General features: G+C 44.4%; 1 long non-coding RNA gene across 1 annotated transcript; it reads right to left on the bottom strand.

Moving 5' to 3' along the window:
* Positions 1-461: 461 nt before the first annotated feature.
* LOC117501901 lies at positions 462-16,372 on the bottom strand. Its single transcript, XR_004558122.1, has 3 exons — positions 16,361-16,372; positions 13,439-13,453; positions 462-572 (listed from the first exon to the last, which is right to left on the bottom strand). It is a non-coding gene; the product is annotated as an uncharacterized LOC117501901 (long non-coding RNA).
* Positions 16,373-19,831: the final 3,459 nt, after the last annotated feature.

Below are 19,831 nucleotides of genomic sequence, written 5' to 3' on the forward strand. Positions count from 1 at the left end.
GGGGTCTACATGTGTCTCACTTATCTAGGTTTGTTTTCCAGTAGGTTTGTCACTTTTCGACTTTGTGGGGGATGCCCTGTGTGGCCCCCAAGGGTGGTGCAGGGTTTGCTGAAGTAGATGGGTGAGCTGAGATGGTCCTACTCTAAGAGGCATTGTACTGCAAGGTGAATTTTGAAGATGATTTATTAGCAGGATATCACAAAATGTTATGAATGGATTTCAATAAAAGTTTGAACTAGGTGGATCTTTGGTAGGAACGAAGTCTTTAGAGTTTTTGGGGTACATCCAGATGACAATGAAGATTCAGGAAAACAACTTTTTAAAAAAATGTTATGCAATTATTTTAAAAATTGCATGGAACAGGAAGTAACCTATCTATCTATGGCTCTATCAATTGATTGATCTATCAATCGGCATAATTCCTTTTCTTTTTTCTTGAGTTTTCTTGCTGCACTGCAAGATACAAAAAGTACATATGTCCCCTTTGGGCTAATGTATGAACATGGCAGCCTCCGTGAGGGGACCGCTCCCCTGGAGATATGAAGGGCTCATTCTAAGCTCATGAAAACACACTGATTCAATGTTGCAGGAAATTAGACACTAATGAACAAACGGCAATTAATGCTATAATCCATTTCTGCTAATAAACACCCCTAAATCCTGCACACTGTAGCTTTAAATTAAAGGCATTGCCTCGGTGTCTGTGGGCTATTTTTATCTCCACACTTCAGTATCTGTTTTAGGACACCTGATGATATTTGTTAACTTGCTGAAAATGTGCAGAATACGATACCTTCACATGAGCAGAGTAAAGGTGTGTTGACAACCAGATTTTCAGTTGGAGCATGTCACAGAGCTGTACCATGTCAGAGCATGTCAACACAAACTGTTGGGTGCTCCTGACAAGTTCAAATTGAACCTGTGTGATGTGACCTCATTCACTGCACTGTTTCTGCTAACAGGCACCGGTTGGTTGATGAGGCGCTGACCCCATCTAAAGGTGAAGAAGAAACTTGCAGGCTGTGCTGAGAGAAAGCAATCAGAAATCAGAGTATTTTCTATTTTAGTGCAGGTTTTTTTTTAAACACTACAACAATGTACACTGCATTTATTTAGCAATATTTACAATATTAAATGTGCCAATATTAAAAATAGTTTGCAATACAAAAAAGAGATGATTTTAGGTAAAATATGTTATAAAATAATTCTATTTCTGTCTTGTATTTTCACTAAATGTGAATCCCATGATAAAGTGCTTGCACCAGAGAAAATAATCACTTTCTTTCATGGTGCTATCGACAAACGGAGCACTCATTTATAAAGCGTACAAAGGCTTAATTCATGCACTCTGCAGTTCAGTCCCAAGTTTCACCACATCCTTTGAGAGGAAAATGTACAAGCCACTGAGGGACATAGTGTTTGACATGTGACTACTTTACGCCCGTTGTTGTCTGGAATACACATTGTAACTCCTATGTTACAATATCAAATAAAAAATAAAAGATTACGATACCTCATAAAATCATGAATGAAACGAGTAGTATAATTCGATCATAAAATGCAATTAGTTTGGCAATTTGTTAATGGTATAAAGGGGTACCTTATTCAGCATCATAAAATAGGTACCAGGGATCAGGTTTATGAAACAGTACTAAGGGAGATAGACTGAGCTTTGCACTCAGACTTTAAAGATTAAAAATGATAGTATGTTATGGAGTCACACTAGGCAAGTTAGACCTGTCTAATCTGAGTCCAAATGTTTAAAATTGAGACCACCCAGCTGAGGCGGTTTAAGCCTGTTAGTCCTGGTCTAACACCAAGATGGCAGCGATTGCTGTGCCTGAAGACAAAGAACCTCCTCATGGTGCCAACCGTCAAATCCCTCTTGAGATCTTTACGTGTTGGGCAATTCAATCTCATATCTTAAAAAACAAAACCCTAATGAGTTTTAATCTTTTTGTACCCACTAGGCAAGCAGTCATGCATTTTATAAGCTACAGTTTAATGAATATTAACTAACCTGTTGTATATAAAATAAGAGGGGTAATATAATTTTCTTTGAAAAAATATGAAAATATTGACTTTTGACAATGAAAGACTGCATATCAAATGTTTCACCCCATAGTGTTGAGGGTTCCTTACAATTTTCTAGGTTCCACAAACAGGAATCTACTTTTTTTTTTTTACCACACTAAAACATTAACCCAGTAATATAAATCCAACCTCTATTTAGCCCTTTTTTTTCCATGTTATTTAATTTTGACAGCAGGGTTTCTCTTTTGAGCTGTAGTTCCTCAAGGAGAGTTTACGTTTTGGCCTGGGTGAAGTTTTCACTTCTTTTCTTTTTCGAATCACTTCCACTCACTGCGGACGAAGAGATGTTTCACATCCTCAGAATAAACACTGACAATAACACAATAACAACATGTTATAAAGTTGATCATATTTGCCGGCTTTTCTGCCAAACATATTTGATCCATGATTGAAATGCAGTCAATGTGCGCACTGCAAAAACTATTAAATTATGACGGGAGAGGAAGGAGTGACACCGGAAAAGTGACCAGTCACAGCCTTTGCAGTCTCCGTCATTTAGCAGGTGGACGTCAGGTCACATAGAGGGTTTGCAGACACGCAGAGGGCTCTGATCTAAAGTGGCTGTCTTTCGTTCGCCACACTCAGGGATATGTGGGTGATTCTTAGATTACGGGCACTTATTATGTCCTTTGATCATATTGTATGAAAAACAGAAAAAAGGGGAAATTTCACACTTTTATAGTTATCTTTACAATGAAAGTGTGTTAAGAAATTTGTTCTTTTTCACCTTTTTTCAGCATCATTATATGCAAATATTGCCGTTTTGTGCTTGTCCCACACCCAGACTTTTGATCTTCAATGATAAAAATGAATGGTAAAGAAACGTTTTTTCTAATGTTTTAAAATATCTCTGAATAAAATATCAGTAAAATAATCAAAACATAATTGGGGTATTCAATGTCATACAACTGTTGTGATTTTTTTAAACAAAATGTAGTTGTCCCACACTATTGCTGTAATTTCCACCACAACACTGTAATGTCCCTTTAAACAGTTTGTATGAAAGATTGTTTGGGTAGTTTCTATGGAGATAAACAGTGGCATCAGAGCACATGTATATAGCGCCAAATCACAACAAACAGTTGCCCCAAGGCGCTTTATATTGTAAGGCAATGGTATGGTGGAAATTACATTTACTTGGCCAATAGTGCCCGTAGTTAAAGAATCACCCATGTGTGAAATCTAATACCATATTACAGTGCAGGCAGCAAGCAGCAATTTGTTAAGACCTGCCTCGTTGATGCACTGGGTCTGAGCACGGTTTGAAATACATAAATGCCTGGAAATATGGTACAGGCAGAACACAGACCTGGTGGTGCACAAAGACATTAGGTGTGACCTATGGAACTTTTCACACATGGACACAGAGCTTTAACGTCAGGGCAGACTGTGCGAAGTTTGAGAGTGCACGTTATAATGATCAAGAGCAGAGCATCTTGTCAGAATTTGACAGGTGCTTTACTGATTTTGCATCCATTGAGCCTGTCAGTTTTCTCTGTTTTACATTTGGGGTAAACATAGATGTGGATTGTATAATGTGCAAAGTGGCACCACTCTTCAACCTGGATAGCTGTGCTACTGAGAATGAGATCCTCATCTTCACACTGAAAAATGACATTGAGCTCAAATCCAGACATGAATGTCCAATTCTGGAATCTAATGGAGACAGAGAAGCACCCCAACCTCAGACAAACTGCACAGAATTTGACTGCATTTTTTGGATCGACATATTTGTGTGAGTCTGCCTTTTCACACATGAAAATCATCAAGTCAAAATACACATCCACCATGACTGATGACCACCTTGCGGCCTACTTACAGTTGGTACTCAACTCCTACTGTCCGGACTATGACAGAGTAGCTTCCTCCTCTCAGTACCAGAAGTCCAACTAAGGTAAGGAACAATTTGCCAACTTGAATTAGACATTGTATTATTTGGGTTGTTTGTTGTTATGTTGTTACGGGCCAATCCCAGGCCTACTTGTGCTTATTCTTTGCACCATGCACATTTACTTTAATGTATTATTACTGTTAAACTTTGTGCCATAAAAGTGTGTTATTATATTGGTGCACAATAAATTGTGGCTATGCTGTGGTGTTCAATATGGTGTTGTAGATCTCGATACACTGTCAACTTTAAAAGTAGACCTTGGTTTAAAAAAGGCTGGGCCCCCCGTCTTTGTGGCTTCCCCTACAAGTCCCCTTCTTGCACAATCACTCTTTGAGAACTGCCTGTTCCAGACAGATTTACACTACGTATATTCTTTATATTTCTATATTTCTTGATGATTGATGTAAATGAAGTCAAAGACATATTCAGTGGTGCGATGGTTTGTTGGGTCATGGATGTGACAAAGCATCGCACCTGTGCATGCTCCTAGATATGACTTGACAATTTGGAGTAAAACAATCTTTTTAAAAAAATAAATTTAAAAAAGTTCTATTACTGCTGGCCTCTGAAAATGGAGGCACTGTGTATAAAATGGCTGTAATTCCTAAATAATTAATGTAATATTTGGTAATCTCACTTGAATTAAAGCTAACAGTATACACTAAAAGCACATCTTGATTGTTTCAATTCAGTTCCTTTGCAATGATGAACAGTTGTAAAATTAGAAAAATTGTCACTGTCCAATTACTTATGGACCTGACTGTGCTATCATCTTATAACCCGTTTGCTTATAACTTACCAGATCAAAAGAGCAGATAAGGAGAGCTGAGTCATTAGACAATGGCTAAAATTGTTGCGCCACATCTATCGAAAAAAACAAAAACAAACAAACAAAAAACAAACAAAAAAAAAAAACAAAAAAAAAAAACACAAAACCAAAAACCCAATTTTGCCTGTTATATCCTGTAGACATGTCTACCACCTGCTGGATGCAGTGCCCAAATTCATGGAACCATCAGCTAACAAGCTGTAAATCATGTGGAGAATCACAATGTCCACCATTTGTACAAATGCAGAACAAAATACGAGGTCTGTTAGAAAAGTATCCGACCTTTTTATTTTTTTTCAAAAACCATATGGATTTGAATCATGTGTGATTGCATCAGCCAAGCTTGAACCTTCGTGCGCATGCGTGAATTTTTTCACGCCTGTCGGTTGCGTCATTCGCCTGTGAGCAGGCTTTGTGTGAGCAGTGGTCCACCGTCTCGTCGTTTTTTTATTGCGAATAAATGTCTGAAAGATTTGGAGCTTTTCTGCATCAATTTTTTCCAGAAACTGTGAGAGACCTCCAGGTGGACACCATTCAGAAAATTAATATGGCTTTCAGGGACGATTTTATGGGGATTACACAGATTAAGGAGTGATCCAGACGGTTTAAAGACCGCCCACAACTGCTGAGAGCGCGGCGCGCTCCCAGCCCCCATCGACAGGCTCAAACCCCGCTGGAACAACCAGATCATTTCCAACGTGAAAGCTTTGTTGATCCGGGACCTCGTCTGACTTTCATAAACAGGCTGAAGATGTGGACATCAGCACTTTTTCGGTACATTCCACCGTTACAGGAGTTTTTTTCATGGAAAAAAAAGCGGAGGGATGCGCCACGGAGCCGTTCATTATGCGAGACAAAACCACCTCGGTGTTGGTCTCACAGGACGGCTTAAATGTGGATTTCAGATGGATTCCGGTTGCTGTTCAGTCATGTGATTATCCGATTGTGATTGTGCATGAGCTGGACCTGCCCCAACATGTCCTGTGAGGCTTCATCACGGCGTTGCATTGCGCCATGCAGCTCCACCGCGACGTGCGGAATTCCTCCGCATGTCTGTCTCAATGTGCCGAAAAAATGCTGATGTCCACTCTTTCACAATTCCTGTGCTAGTCAGACAACATACCAGATCAAGACAGCGTCTAGTTTAGAAATGAACGGCACATTCCACTGTTACAGGAGTTTTTGTCATGGAAAGAGGAGCGGCTGAAAGCGGCGGAAAGAGTGGACATCAGCATTTTTTCGGCACATTGAGACAGACATGCGGAGGAATTCCGCGCGTCGCGGTGGAGCTGCATGGCGCAAAGCAACGCCGTGATGAAGCCTTCCAGGACATGTTGGGGCAGGTCCAGCTCATGCACAATCACAATCGGATATTCACACGACTGAAAAGCAACCGACAGCCATCTGAAATCCACATTTAAGCCGTCCTGTGAGAGCAACACCGAGGTGGTTTTGTCCCACATAATGAACGGCTCTGTGGCGCGTCCCTCCGCTTTTCTTTCCATGAAAAAAACTCCTGTAATGGTGGAATGTACCGAAAAAGTGCTGATGTCCACATCTTCAGCCTGTTTGTGAAAGTCAGACGAGATCCTGGATCAACAAAGCCTTCACGTTGGAAATGATCTGGTTGTTCCAGCGGGGTTTGAGCCTGTCGATGGGGGCTGGGAGCGCGCCGCACTCTCAGCAGTTGTGGGCGGTCTTTAAACCGTCTGGATCACTCCTTAATCTGTGTAATCCCCATAAAATCATCCCTGAAAGCCATATTAATTTTCCAAACGGTGTCCACCTGGAGGTCTCTCACAGTTTCTGGAAAAAATTGATGCAGCAAAGCTCCAAATTGTTCAGACATTTATTCGCAATAAAAAAAACGACGAGAGGGTGGACCAGTGCTCACACAAAGCCTGCTCACAGGTGAATGACGCAACCGACAGGCGTGAAAAAACTCACGCATGCGCACGAAGGTTCAAGCTTGGCTGATACAATCACACGTGATTCAAATCCATATGGTTTTTGAAAAAAATAAAAAGGTTGGATACTTTTCTAACAGACCTCATATACAACAGAATGGGAAAGTACTTGAATTAAACAAATTTGAAGCTGTTTCTCAACATTTTGAGACCTATACAGAACCTGGGTTTTGAAACATTGAGTCTGGATCAAAAAGAAGACATGTTGAACACCAGCACTGAGACCTGCTGGATGGTTTGTGAATGTGCATCCATATTAAATAATGAATTTTATCCTTGGAGTGCATCCAGAAAAGTATTCACAGTGCTTCACGTTTTTCCACATTTTATGTTACAGCCTTATTCCAAAATGGATTAAATATTTTTTTCTCCTCAAAATTCTACACACATTACCCCATAATAACAATGTGAGAAAAAGTTTTGAGATTTTTGCAAAGCTATTAAAATAATAATAACAATAATAAAAAGAAATCATAAGTACATAAGTATGCAAAACCTTTGCCACAAAGCTTAAAATTGTGCTCAGGTGGATCCTATTTCCTTGAGATGTTTCTACAGCTTAATTAGAGTCCACCTGGGGGTAAATTCAGTTGACTGGACATGATTTGGAATGACACACACTTGTCTACACTTGACTTCATGATCTGGACTTTTGTATCATCTTTATGTTCTGTTTAGTTCTGCTAATTTAGTTTTTGCTTGTTTTTTTTTTCAGTGTGTGATTTCTCTTCCTGGGTTTTTCCTGCTTGGGCTTTGTCTGTCCCTATCTCTCTTGTCTGTCTCACTTAGTGCTTGTTGGTGGGTGTTACACTCTGTCTTGGCCACACCCTGTTCTGGAGCTTTCCACACACCTGTTTCTATTCTGCAGCTCATCACCTGGGTGTATTTAAGTTCCACTGGTTGCACTAGTTCTCCACCAGATCGTTGTGCCTTGTGTCTTCACTTCCACCTCTGTGTTATAGGTTTCCAAGTCCTGCTACCACATTGTATTTTGACCACCTGCCTGTTTATACCTGATGCACGCCTGATGTTTTGGATTTGGTGGCTTATTTTGGACTGCTTTGCTGTGTACCCCGATCCCACTGAATACTTCAGTAAATGTTTTTACAAACCAGACCTGTGTTGTTGAGTCCAGCATTTGTGTCTAGACATCTCTGTCCACCCAGCCAGATAAGGTCCCACAGTTGACAATGCATGTCAGAGGACAAACCAAGCATGAAGTCAAAGAAATTGTCTGTAGACTCCGAGAGAGGATTGTCTCAAGGCACAAATCATTTGTAAATGGAAGAAGTTCAGATCCACCAGGACTCGTCCTAGAGCTGGCTGCCCATCTAAACTGAACAATTGGAGGAGAAGGACCTTAGTCAGTGAGGTGACCAAGAATCCGATGGCCACTCAGTCAGAATTCCAGCATTCCTCTCTGGAGAGAGGAGAACCTTCCAGAAGGACAACCATCTATGCGGCATTCCACCAATCAAAGCCCCATTTCTTGAAGCAGGCTAATCTTGTTTAGTCAAATAAAATCACTTAGTTGACTAATTGTTTGATGTTAGTCGTTGCACAAAGCGCTTACATTACATTACATTACATTTGGCAGACGCTTTTATCTAAAGCGACTTACAATCGAGAACATAATCATAGCATATAACACTTGCAGATACAAAGTGCACAGGAAATATACAGAACAATAGGTGCAAATACCAAGTGGGGTTAGGTTTTTTTTTATTTATTTAAGTACATTAACACAGGGTTAAGTAGAGTAGACACACATACACACACGCCCACAAACCCAACGCACAACATGCCTTAGAGTCTACCCCGGGTCTGGGCTAGCTCAGGCATCAGTGCAGTAAATAGTCACGAAAGAGGAGAGTCTTTACTTGCTTCTTGAAGGTTGAGAGAGATGATCCTAGTCTTGTTGCTTCTGGAGGTTTGTTCCACCACTGAGGGACAGTGACAGAGAACAGTTTTGACTGGGAACGCTTAGAGCGAGCAGGGGGCACGGCTAGGCGGTTTGTATTGGAGGAGTGCAGTTCTCTGGCAGGAACATACAGCCTTAGTATGTCCTTCAGATGAGCTGGGGCCGTTCCTGAGGTGGTTTTGTAGGCAAGGGTTAGGGCCTTGTGCTTGATCCGGGCAGCCACCGGTAGCCAGTGCAACTTGATAAATAGAAGAGTAACATCGGCCCTTTTGGGTTGAGTGAATACCAAACGCGTCGCCGCATTCTGGACCATCTGGAGTGGTTTTATTGCACAAGCAGGTAGACCTGCCAGGAGGGAGTTGCAATAATCCAGGTGGGAGATAACCATGGCCTGAACCAGTAGTTGCGCTGCATGTTGGGTCAGGTAGGGTCTTATTTTCTGTATGTTGTACAGCACAAATCGACAGGCCGGGGCGACTGATGCAGTATGGTTGGAGAATGCCAGATTGTCATCGATCATGATGCCAAGGTTTTTGGCGACTTTGTTTGGGGCCACAGTGGCAGAGCCCATGTTGAGGTTGATGTTGTGACAGATTGACTCTTTAGCTGGGATCACTAGGAGCTCTGACGTGGACAGGTTCAACTGTAGGTGGTGTTCCTTCATCCATGTTGACAGGTCAAAGAGGCAGGCCGAGATGCGTGCTGAAACCGTGGAGTCATCTGGTTGGAACGACAGGTACATCTGGGTATCGTCAGCATAGCAGTGATAGGAGAACCCATGTGCTCGAATGACATGTCCCAGGGAGGTGGTGTACATTGCAAACAGAAGGGGCCCCAGCACTGATCCTTGGGGTACTCCTGTGGTGAGGGTGTGAGTTAAAGACAATTTTCTTTGCCATGACACATTGAAGGAGCATCCAGAAAGGTAGGAGTTGAACCAGGAGTGGACAGCACCAGTGATTCCCATGGTTGTGAGTATCCTAAGGAGTATCTTGTGGTTGACTGTGTCAAAGGCTGCTGTTAGGTCTAGTAGGATGAGGACAGAGGATAGTCCTTCCATTCTTGCAGTCCTCAGAGCTTTAGTTACTGACAATATGGCGGTTTCAGTTGAATGTCCACTTCTGAAGCCGGAATGTTTTGGGTACAGTAGTCCGTTCTGATTGAGGAAGTTGGTAACCTGTTTTGCAACTGCCCTTTCCAGGGTTTTAGATAGGAAGGGAAGCAGTGAGACAGGGTGGTAGTTTTCAACCTGTGCTGGGTTGAGTGTAGGCTTCTTCAGTAGCGGTGTTACCCTTGCTTGTTTGAAGGCAGAGGGGACGGTGCCAGAGGACAGTGAGGAGTTCATGATGAATGTAATCACTGGGACCACTGTTGGAGCAACGTCTTGAAGCAGGTTTGTAGGCACTGGGTCCAGTAGGCAGGTAGTGGGACGGCTCTCTGTGATGAGTTTAGAGACATCACCCTCAGAGAGTGGAGTAAATTCACAGAGTGTTGCAGCAGTGGGTGTGGTTTCCTGAGGTGAGTATTCAGAGGAGGAGGGAGGGTCGCAGAATTGCTTGCTGATGTTTGCTACCTTTTCAGTGAAAAAGGTTGCAAAGTTGTCCGGGTTGAGATCTGTGGCAGCAGGAGGGGGAGGAGGGTTGAGCAATGATTTGAAGGTAGAAAACAGTTTACGTGAGTCTGTAGTGTTGCTGATCTTGTCGTTGTAGTAGGCCATCTTGGCAGTTGTTACAAAGGTGGCGAAGGAGGCTAGTAGAGATTGTAGATTTTCTAGGTCAGATGGGTTGCAGGTTTTGTGCCACTTCCCTTCCATCGCTCTGAGGGTAGTACGTAGGGCGCGGATGGTTTCAGTCAACCATGGTCGGGGTTGGGAAGATTGTGCAGGTTTAGTGGCTAGAGGGCACAGGTTGTCCAGGCAGGAGTTCAGTGTGGAGTTGAGCGACTCAGTAGCAGTATCCACATCTAGTGAGGAGAGTGTGGTGGGTGGAGGCAAGGCAGAGGCGCCACTGATGCAAAGCGAGTAGGTGGCAGTTTGCGTAAATTACGTCGGTATGTGACCACAGGAGGAGGGCTAGCTGGTAGCTCAGGTAGGCAGATTATGAAATGGATGAAAAAAATTGTCTGACATGTGCAATGGTGTGATCTTCATGTCATTTGCTTGACAGTTCTTAGTCAGGATCAGGTTGAGTTGGTTTCCATTTTTGTGAGTCGGAGAGCAGCTGGCTAGTTGAATGTCAAATGAGTTAATCAGGGCCTTGAAGTCTGAGGCATATGGCTTGTCTAGGTGTATGTTGAAATCACCGAGGACGAGTAGGGGACAGTCCAGGTCTGGGATGGAGGAGATCAGTGTGTCCAGTTCGTCACCAAAGTCACCTAGTGGTCCTGGGGGACGGTAGACCACAACTACAGACACCTTGCTTGGAGCCGTCACCTTGATGGCGTGGTATTCGAAGGAGCTGTAGTTATTGTTTGGCAGCAGGGGAGCGTAGTTCCATTGATTGTGGATTAGGATCCCCGTTCCTCCTCCTCATTGTATTAGACGCGGGGTGTGTGAGAAGGAGTGGGTAGAGGACTGTGCTGCTGGGGTAGCTGTGTTTTCAGGCTTCAATCAAGTTTCTGTTAATGCCAACAGGTCTACAGAGAGGCTACTGGCATAGGCTGAGATGAAGTCAGCTTTGTTGACAGCAGATTGGCAGTTCCAGAGTCCAACAGTGAAGGAGCTGGTTGCAGTGGTGTTGGGTTGCAGTGGTGAGAGATTGGACAAGTTTCTGTGTTGGTAGGTCTGGTAGAAAGGCTTGCGTCTCTTGTAGATTACAGGGATTCTCTGGAAGCAGATTGTCCATGTAGGTTAGAATTTATATAATTACATTCCTTGTCGGTGTCCTAGCTTCGGTGGACTTGCACAGGTAGACTTGCAGGTCTTATCCCTCGTCGGTCTTTACACGAGGAGGTCGAACATGAGGGCTGCCGCTGCAGACAGGCCGAGGTGGAGAGCAGCTAGCAGCTGGGCAGTGCAGGCCCAGGTGGAGAGCAGCTAGCAGACAGGCCCAGGTGGAGAGCAGCTAGCAGACAGGCCCAGGTGTACAGCAGCTAGCAGACAGGCCCAGGTGGAGAGCAGCTAGCACACAGGCCCAGGTGTACAGTAGATACCAGACAGGCCCAGGTGGAGAGCAGCTAGCAGCAGAGCGAGCAGGCCCAGGTGGAGAACAGCTAGCAGCAGAACGAGCAGGCCCAGGTGGAGAGCAGCTAGCAGCAGAGCAGGCAAGCCCAGGTGTAGAACAGCTAGCAGCAGAATGAGCAGGCAGAGGTGGAGAGCAGCTAGCAGCAGAGCGAGCAGGCCCAGGTGTAGAACAGCTAGCTGCAGAATGAGCAGGCCCAGGTGGAAAGCAGCTAGCAGCAGAGCGAGCAGGCCCAGGTGGAGAATAGCTAGCAGCAGAGCGAGCAGGCCCAGGTGGAGAACAGCTAGCAGCAGAGCGAGCAGGCCCAGGTGGAGAACAGCTCGCTGGCAAGTCCAGGTGTAGAGCAGCTAGCTGCAGGGCAGGCAGGCCCAGGTAGAGAGCAGCTAGTGCCAGAGCAGGCAGGCCCAGATGGAGAGCAGCTAGCGGCCAGGCCCAGGTGGAGAGCAGCTAGCAGGCAGGTCGAGATGGAGAGCAACAGGCAGGCTAGTAGTACATCCCTATGCTCCAATTTAGAGTCCAGAATGTTTTAAAAACTGAAATATTAAAAGCTCAAAAAGGTCTAGATTTTGCAACTTAAAAGACACTATTTTGCAGTCTAAAATCACATAACAACACATAAAAAAACATGCTTCTCAGAGCAACACAGCACTCTAGTGACCTGCCACCATCTTGGATCCACTATGGTTTTGTGTTGCCTGACTAAAGTTTTTAGCCTGGTACAGAGGAGGCTAATCTTATTTAAGTCGACAAAACTTCAGGGTCTTACCTCAAATAATGGCGGCTATTGTCGTGGCTCGTCTTTAGTCTTCTCGGGATGTCTTCTTTTAGATAACACAAACTAATTGCAAGTGATATGCTAGAAAAGGACACAACACTTTAGAATAATTCAGCCTTAAGCAAGATAAAATGCACAGAGTTTTTAAGTTTATTTAAGCCTTCGACACAGAGCTTAGACAAACTGAGTCCTCTAGAGAGACTGAACATATGACAACCGCGCTCATCTATTTATTGGAGACCCGCGGGCATCGCTCCTCCTTCGACTTTTTTATTTATTTCATTCCCAAGACATGGTTTTCTATTGGAAGCGTCCTCTAGTGAACCCTAAGCAGGTGTTAGGCCATTATTTCAATGTGACAAACGCTCCCATTAAAACGTGAAGGATTTACAACTGATTTTTTTAAAAGACCTTCAGCCACAGGTGCAGCTGGCCTGAGGTCCCCCCCGCACGTGGCCTCAGCCACAGGTGCAGCTGGCCTGAGGCCCCTGCACGTGGCCTGTGGAAAAGCACCTAAAAGGCCTTGGAAAGCCCCTGACAGACTGAATGACTAATAGAGCCCTTTTTTTTGGGTTGAACACCTGCTAGTTCAACCAGAGGACATACAGTTCGGATCAGGACACTTGATAGTTCATCATAGTTCAAATAAGGACCTAAAAATTCTTCTACAGTCCCTCCTCTGGGACTCGAAAGAGTCCCATTACATCAACTATACTCTTGGGTTGTTTACTGACAAGACATCCTCATTTGTGCATTGCAATAATAAAAGAAAAACACATCACTCGAATTACTGATAACTCTGGTGCGGATATGAATATCAGTGATACTTCACGCGGTAAATATATTGAAGTGCAGGTGAACCTACATACTAAGGCACAAGGTGATCAATTAGCTGGATTATATCATCACAAGGTGACATTCAAACATTGAGTTTTGGTGTAATTCAAGGCACTTAAAATGGCCACATAAAACAAGTTACAGCAACCTCTTAATCATGGCAAAGTAAAGGCTTTACATTGACATCAGTGCAACCCCAATCATCTTCTGGCATCTATTGTCTCACTCAACCAGAGGCTCCAACCCATTATACGTGGTTCTACATATTATTTTGTTAAAGCGTCACACATTTATTTTTTTAAATGTATCAAATAACCCCTACGTTACCACTATTTAGTCAACCAATCAAGAAACTATTCTAAGGTTGCGCAGCTATATCTAGTTAAATGATAAACACAATAAATGGTTTCCCTTCATGTCCGTCCTTAAGTCATTTGCCTTAGTCAATCATATAATGGTTTTCATTATAGGCCATTTCTCAACATTCTCCACTTTGTTTTTCTTCTTTTTCAGCTTGTTTTCTAATGCCCTTTTTGGCCAGACGCCAAATTTAGGCGATGCATGTCTCTTGAGGCATGCTATAATTTAAGAAAAAGGGGTCCCTATGGTGCATCTTTACTACTAAATCTACAAACACGCCGTGTAAGGGTCCCCTTTTTATAACTTTGCAATGTGATATCTATGTGTATGCATTTAGCTTTATCTGTGTTACGCAGATGATGGTAAGGACAGACATTTACCCAACCTTCGTTACTTACATATATCCTTCTTTGTTTTTATTTACACTCAGATTTCTGAAACCAGTCCGTAATTCAAACTCAAGAACCAAGGTCATCGTCCGTGTTCAGTGCCATTACGTCAGTCCGCGCTCCTCAGCATTTACTCAGCATCTGAAGTTTTGGGAGAAGTTGGGGAATATGGGGAGGTTGGCCTTTCAGGGGTAGTGGGGGAAGGATCAGGAATTCTGGCTTTCAGACAGTCGTGCAGTTCTCTGATGGATCTTTCCAGCTCCTTGTGCTGCTTGGCCAGGTTGTACAGGGCCCCCAGAGAATTCTTGCCCACATTCAGGGTGGTGGTGGCCAGTCCTAGCTGCTCCCTTTCCATATGCTCCATCATGCTGGCTAGCATGTCCATACTAGACTGAAGACCACACAGTTGAGTATGGAGGCCCTCCTGAGCACAAGAGATGTTGGCATTGTCACGGTGTATCCTTAACAGGTATGCAGCTGTCTGACTCAGTTGTGGCATGATTTCCTCAAATAGCTCATGGGGAATGTGATTTGTGAGGGGCAGGAGCTGCTCCAAGGTTTTTGGAACAGACTCTTGTGGAAGACGAAGCTCTCGAACCAAGATTGCCATGTCCTGTGGGGTGACCATGACCAGATTAAGGTTGTGCAGTCCAGGGGACAGGAAGTACAAGGGGGAAGGCATTTCGTGTGTGGGGGGAGTATTGTTGATGTCGCACAGGCAAGTGGTTGGGACACTCTGGGCATTTAGCAGCCTGTACAAAGCTCCCCTCTGTCCTGGTGGGTGAGTTCGACTAAGGTCCACCCCTGCTGATCCTCCTCCAGAGGTACTGGGCTGATCGGAATATCTCTCCTGCCTTGGGGGTGGAAAGCTGGGGACAGGTCCTAGCAGTGAATTGGGTCTAGGATGCACTCGGGCAGTTGCTGCATATGGCCGACCTTGGCTGCCTCCCCTGGAGGGTATCGTTGCCACTGGCACATGTGACTGTCTCCATGGCATCTGCGGAAGGGGTGTGTTCCTGAGTCCAAAGGGTCCTTCAGGTGATGGTGGAGTCCTCGGGCCGACTCTTGCTGCAGGCAGATTCTGTGAAGCCGTCATCGCCAGGTGCTGGAACGATGAAGATCCTTCTGTTGCCAACTGGTTTAGCTGCTGGATGGAAGGCGGCTGTGGCGACCAATCATGGCTCGACCATCCCTCCTGTATATCCTCTTCTCCAAACAGTTCTGAGAGTCCAATCAGACTTGATAGAGGCAGATCAGGCATAGGTCCCTGATCAGGGGAGTCTGGTCTCTCAGCCATACTCCTGTGTCCTAGTAATATACATATACGTTCATTATTACAGCTCCATGTCATTCTTTCAGATATTGTCTATCCTATCCCTCATTTTTGTGGGTGCATGTGTGTGAATGTAAATGTGCGTGCATGTCTTCTTCCTCGTCTACAATATCACCAAGCACGGTCCATCCCAGTCCTCCCTATCTGGGGTATACGCCACAATATTAGGGAGCTGGGGGCTGTCGGGGAGGATAATTGGTATTTCATCCATTTCCATATATTCTGGTTCTCTGTCTGTTTCGTTTGTGCTTTCTTCTAGGGCTCGGATGGCTAACAGTGGGAGCTGTCCTACTGTGGATGAAATCAATTTATTGACCAGAAATTTTATCAAGGGAATACCACAACATATTACCAGCAAGACCGCCACCCCTGTTAGTGCCAAGACTACACCTATCTGGTATATCCAGTCTTTCCATGATATCCACCCTCTCCTTAGAGTCCCAAACAGTGAAAATAGTGGGCCAATATTCATTCCATTCCCTACAATGTATCCAGAATCGTCAGTTTAATTTCTCCCTCCTATGGAGTTACTTAACAGTTCCTGTTGCATCTCTTCAAGTGTGATTAAGAGCTCTGTCAAATTTCCGTCTTCCCCTGTATGCATGGGAATAGCTGTGCAACATTCGGTGGCTTTGATCATAATACAAACTCCTTGTTCATCAGCCATCATCATCTCGATAGCTAATCTATTTTGCATTGTCATTAGCGAGGTGGCGTGCAGCTGTTCGGTTAAGGCTCCTACTGCTGCCAATGTCCAGTTCAGGTATCTTTGCTGATTATACCACAAGTAATTAATCCACTGCACCTCCTGGAACCTAGAACAGATTTTTGGAGTAACCCCGAACAGAGCCAATGCCCATCCCCATTTATCCGCGTCTTCATCTGCTTTAACTCTGCTACTGTCTATGGCTTCTAACTGTCGGGGTATCCCTTCTGGTATCCCGTTTCTTACTGTGACGTTGTAGTCTGTTTTAAGTGTCATTATTCCTCTTTTCTTACGAAGTTTCTGTGGCATGGGTTGTATTGAATTTGGCATTTCAATTACTGTTATAGCTCCTGTGAGCATCACAGGAGCACAAAGGCCTTTCCAATTAGGGGACAGCGATGACAGGAGTTTCCTTTTTTGTCCGCATATCCAAAAGATGTCAGCTAAGGGTACCGTTCCCTTAGCTAAATTTGGAGTAGATACCCATAAAGCATGGGTGAGATTCAGTCCAATTACAGACCCCCCCTGTGGCCGGTACTATTTGTTCACACTGTATGCCTGCTGCTGGCAGGGTGTGACAGACGGTAATGTTCCATGCTGTTTTGGCCGGTTTGTATTCTTGCTGCTTTTGCATACACTGTATGTGGTGTTTTGGCTGGGTCGTCCCTACCTGCCAATCGCTTATGTATTGTGCTACTAAGCCTTTAGCTATACAGAATGGGTGTATCATCCCTTTCTCTATTTTAATCATAGGTGGAACGGTTCCTTCTGTACTTAGAGGCACTGGACAAAGTTTACTGTCGGCAGCATATTTTTCATCACCTACTGCCATTTTCATAACACATTGTGTATAGCATTCTGCTTGGTCTGAGTTATGTTGGGGGCTCCTATAACAGTTGTTGATATCAGGTAGGGGTTTAGCCTGAGGTATCACACCTTTCCGGTGACAGGCTATGCAAGGCTTTTCACTGATCTGCCTAGCCGAAAATTTCAACCATTGGTAAAATAAATTGGTCTTCAACCCTTGTGTGCGGGCTAGGTCTGTACTGGGATCCCATCTCCCTAAGTGACTGCTTGTTTCTAGGCTTCTAATTGTCCTCTTTTTCCTTGGTTTGATTTTTACCCATTTTGTGGCTTCATGTACTGTAACAGTTACGTCTTGCTTGGTTTCCCTGCATCCTCCTTTATCACAAATTACCTCTATGTTGAGTGTTCCCTCCTCTTCACATTTGATGCTAATGGCTTCGCCTAATATGTAATCCCCCAGCTTTCCCTGTATTCCTATGTTCTTGTAGGCTTTTGATTTAATGTATACCAAATTATATGTTTTTCCTGTGTTTAGAATGCCTTGTTTAGCTGCTATTGCGGCCATGGCCACGGCACAGTCCGTTGTATGTTTTGGATGTCTATTTTCTCCCATACTGACCACCAGTAGTATTGTCAATCCCTTGAATAATTCCTTAATCATTGCTCTGATGACTGTTGAAATGTGCTACTAGATGTGCTACTGAGTGAGCCGTCACTAGATGAGCTGTCACTAGGGATGTGTGGTGTATCTGTGCTTTGTCTGGGTTGTACTTCCTGTGGTTCTTCTGTCGGTAAATCTACTAAGTTGCTGTCCGAGTCTGATGTCTCCTGTGGCCTGTCTATCTGTCGGTCTGTATTTCTGTCTGTCTGTTGGCCTGCGTCTCCAGTTGTTTCTGAGTCTGCATCTGAGTCTGTCACTGCTCTATCTGGCAGGGATCCACTACTCTCTGAAGCTGTGCGTCATCTTTGTTCAATCAGTCTCTGTGAGCGCCTTGGCCGGTGTTCGCCTGGCTGCAGGGAGGCGTGGCCTTCCCTCGGTGCTTCTTCTGGCTGCAGGGAGGCGTGGCCGTCCCTCGGTGCTGCTGTAGGGTCTCTGGCTTCTCTTGCTTCCCCCCTTGGCCCGGCGGCTCTGCCAAGACGAGCTTGCCGAGGCCGCAGGGGCGCTGGGCCACCAACCCTACAGCAGTGGTTTAAATGAAACCAAGTGTCCTTACCGTCTACTTTGACTGCTGTACGTGAGGCAAGAATAACTTTAAAAGGACCTTCTCGGCGGGGCCTGTCCCACTTCTTTTTGAACACTTTGACGTAAACCAGATCACCAGGCTGGATGCTCTGATTTTCGAGTGGAATCTCTGCTTCTTTGTCTTCTGTAGCACCTTTGACCTGCAAAAAGATAGTTTTGTGTATTTGGGTTAACTGTCTCAGATAATTATGCCATTCGTCTTGTAGCTGCTCCAGCGATGGTCCTTCGTAGGGTCCTCTCAGGTATGGAATAGGCATCGGCCGACCTGTAAGAGCTTCAAATGGTGTCAAATGGGTTACTCGGTTAGTTTGTGAGCGCATTGACAATAAAGCAAGCGGCAACGCATCCAGCCAGGTTAGTTTGCCATTGTTGTCTGCTATGATTTTTGCTAGTTTGTTCTTTAAAATGCCATTAGCCCGTTCCACCGCCCCATTTGATTGGGGGTGATAAACACACCCAAATTTCTGTTTGATACCCAATTGTTTGAATGTTTCTTGTGTAACCTTGGCTACAAAAGCCCTACCGTTGTCAGATGAGATAGTATCTGGAATGCCAAATCTTGGAAAGACATCTCGGCACAAGAATTTGGCTACCGTTTTATGGTCTTGATTTGCAGAGGCTACTGCCTCAATCCATCGGCTGAATCTGCATATCACTACCAAAACATATCTCATTCGTTTAACTCGATTTTCAGCTCCCATGTCTATGAAATCCATCATAAGATGTCTGAATGGCCCATCAGGGACCGGAATGTGGGCTAAAGGGGCTGTGAATGATTTCCGGACATTGTACTGTGCACATACCTCACACTCATTCAACAAACGGTCCACTGTAGCTGCCATATATGGTGACCACCAGACAGCTTTTAGTTTGTTCATAATTTGGACTCGCGAACAATGATCGGGTCCGTGGGCCCAAATGATTGCATGTCGTAATAAATTGGTGGGTAACACAAAATGTCCATGACTACTGCGCCACAGCTTGTCTGCTGGCCCCTGACTGCGTGTCTCAATAGCGCCTCGTTTAACCCACATTCGTTTTTCTTCTCCACTGGCCCTACTTTGAGCCACTATCAGTGCGTCACGTGAAACCAGTGGGGCACAATCTTGGATGGTTAGCAGGGGAAACATATTTTCTCCTTGTGCTCCTTTGCGAGCTGCGTCATCTGCTAGGTTGTTACCTTGAGCTATGATGTTATTATTCTTTTGATGACCTGCACATTTAATGATGGCTACCTCAGACGGTAATTGGAGAGCTTGTAACAGTTGGGAAATCGCTTCTCCATGAGTGACAGGGGTGCCATCTGCTCTCAGGAATCCCCTTTGTTTCCAAATGTTTGCATGTACATGACATACGCCATAAGCGTAGGCTGAGTCTGTGTAGATATTAACACGTTGATCTTTAGCTATCTGGCAAGCCATAGTTAAGGCTTTGATTTCTGCCAGTTGGGCTGAACAAGGCTGATCAATTCCTTGGGACTCCAGTAATTCAAAGGTCTCG

Source organism: Thalassophryne amazonica, chromosome 20 (genome assembly GCF_902500255.1).
Source record: "Thalassophryne amazonica chromosome 20, fThaAma1.1, whole genome shotgun sequence".
Lineage (NCBI taxonomy): Eukaryota > Metazoa > Chordata > Actinopteri > Batrachoidiformes > Batrachoididae > Thalassophryne > Thalassophryne amazonica.